General features: G+C 47.0%; 1 pseudogene; it reads right to left on the reverse strand.

Annotated features, from left to right (window-relative positions):
• Positions 1-1,031: 1,031 nt before the first annotated feature.
• LOC122736184 lies at positions 1,032-1,345 on the reverse strand (annotated as a pseudogene).
• Positions 1,346-1,934: the final 589 nt, after the last annotated feature.

The raw sequence follows: 1,934 nt of genomic DNA on the forward strand, positions 1-1,934 counted from the left end.
CAATTTGGGTTGTGTTTCCCCGTGGCTACAATCATTGTGTGGCTCAGTGCTCTTTTCACTATATGACCCTAACTCTCATCCAATTACCATCCCCATCCCCAGTTTCCCATGGGCCATCAGCTCAGGCTAATGTCTCCCAGCCTGTCTTCTTCCAACCCCAACCCATAGTCATCAAGGACACAGACAGATGCTTTAATGTGTGTAAAGTGCATTCTGATCCAATATCACATTTGAGGCTCACACTGACCCAGGGTGGTAGATACTAGAGGTATCAAATGTCAATCCTTATTTTATAGGTGACAAAAAGAAAAGGCAGAGAGGATGGAAAGAGGATGAGTCCTAGAGTTGGAGGACATGGGTTCAAATTTCATCTCTGCTACTCAGTATTTATGTGATCTTGGGCAAGAAACAACTTTTGGGGTGCTTCACTTTTCTCATCTATAAAATGAAAGGGGAAAACTGGGCAGCTAGGTGTTGTGGTAGGTAGATTGCTAAACTTGGAGTTAGGAAGACTTGAGTTCAAATCTTGCCTCAGACACTTACTAGCTGTGTGTCCTTGGGTAAGTCACTTAAGCACTATCTGCTCAGTTTTTGTTTGTTGTTGTTTTTTAGAGATCGGCATTTATTATCCAAGTTCAAGAACAAGAAGGGGGAGATGGGGGAGGGGCACATTCAGAATAGTCAAAGAGGAGCCCTATGTGGGGCGGGGTCAGGGAGGAGCCAGGAGCTAGGAGTCTGCTCCAGTCGGGGTTGATCCTGATGTCTGAGCCTTGGTCCAGGGCACACAACGAAGCACATGATCAGACGAAGGTCGGGGCAGAGTTTTAGGGGAACGTCAGGGGGCAGCCAGTCACTCCTCCAAGCAAAGTGGGGCTGAGACCCTCCGGGGATCAGCCAGACGGCTTGCCTTTATGGAGTCGAAGCGTCCCAGCGCGATACCCCCCTCACAGTCATTCCTGGAGTCCGTCTTTGTGCTGGAGAAGCGTTCATCGCCTCTCTAACTTCTTGTACTTTGCTTCTAGTTTCTTTGACTATGCATCCAACTTGTAGGCTGCGTGCTCCAGAGATGCTATTTGCTCCTCAATTAAAGTGATCTGATCCAGATAAGGCTGAAGTGCTGCATAGTTCTGGCTTAAGTCCTTTAGGTTTCTACTTATGTTTACTGCAATATCTTTCTTTTCTAGGTACTTCAAGCTAGTCAGTTTGTTCATATTTTCCAGAAGTTTATAGTCTTCACTGGTAGCCGTCAGCTCGCCTGTCAGGTACGTGGCCATTTTGGAGAACATGTCCCGGCACCGCCCCGTGATGTCCGCCTCGGCTCCGGCTCCGTGGCCTCCTCAACCATTTCCACCACTGCATCGTCTAGGCCGGGAAGGGAGGGATGGAGATAGGAAGAGGGGAGGGAAGGGGACAGAGAGGGAAAGGGACAGGAGGGGAGGGGGAGAAGAGGGAAAGGAGGGGAGGGGAGAGGAGGAAAAGGGACAGATGAAGAGTCCGACGAGGCGATCTGCCTCAGTTTCTTTATCTGTAAAATGAGTATTATTATAGCACTTACCTCCCAGGGTTGCCGTGAGAATAAGATGAGGGAATATTTGCAAAACATTTTGAAAATCCTAAAGTGATATCATTGTTATACTCGTTGTCATTATCATCAAAAACAAAACATTACTACTCTACTATTACCACTACTACAACCACCACCACCACCACCACCACCACCACCACCACTACCACCACCACCACCACCACCACCACCACTACTGGACTTCTGAGAATTATTGTACCTCTAGTACTATTTTTCCAAATGTCAGACATAGGATTTGAACCTAGATCTCTCTTGGCTCGATGTACCATTTTCCTCCTACACTGTCCTCTGTACTATAAGCATTTTTCTTATTTTTACTATTATGTATGTAAGAGAGTGAGACTTCAGC

The sequence above is a fragment of the Dromiciops gliroides genome, chromosome 1 (assembly GCF_019393635.1).
Source record: "Dromiciops gliroides isolate mDroGli1 chromosome 1, mDroGli1.pri, whole genome shotgun sequence".
NCBI classification, from domain to species: domain Eukaryota; kingdom Metazoa; phylum Chordata; class Mammalia; order Microbiotheria; family Microbiotheriidae; genus Dromiciops; species Dromiciops gliroides.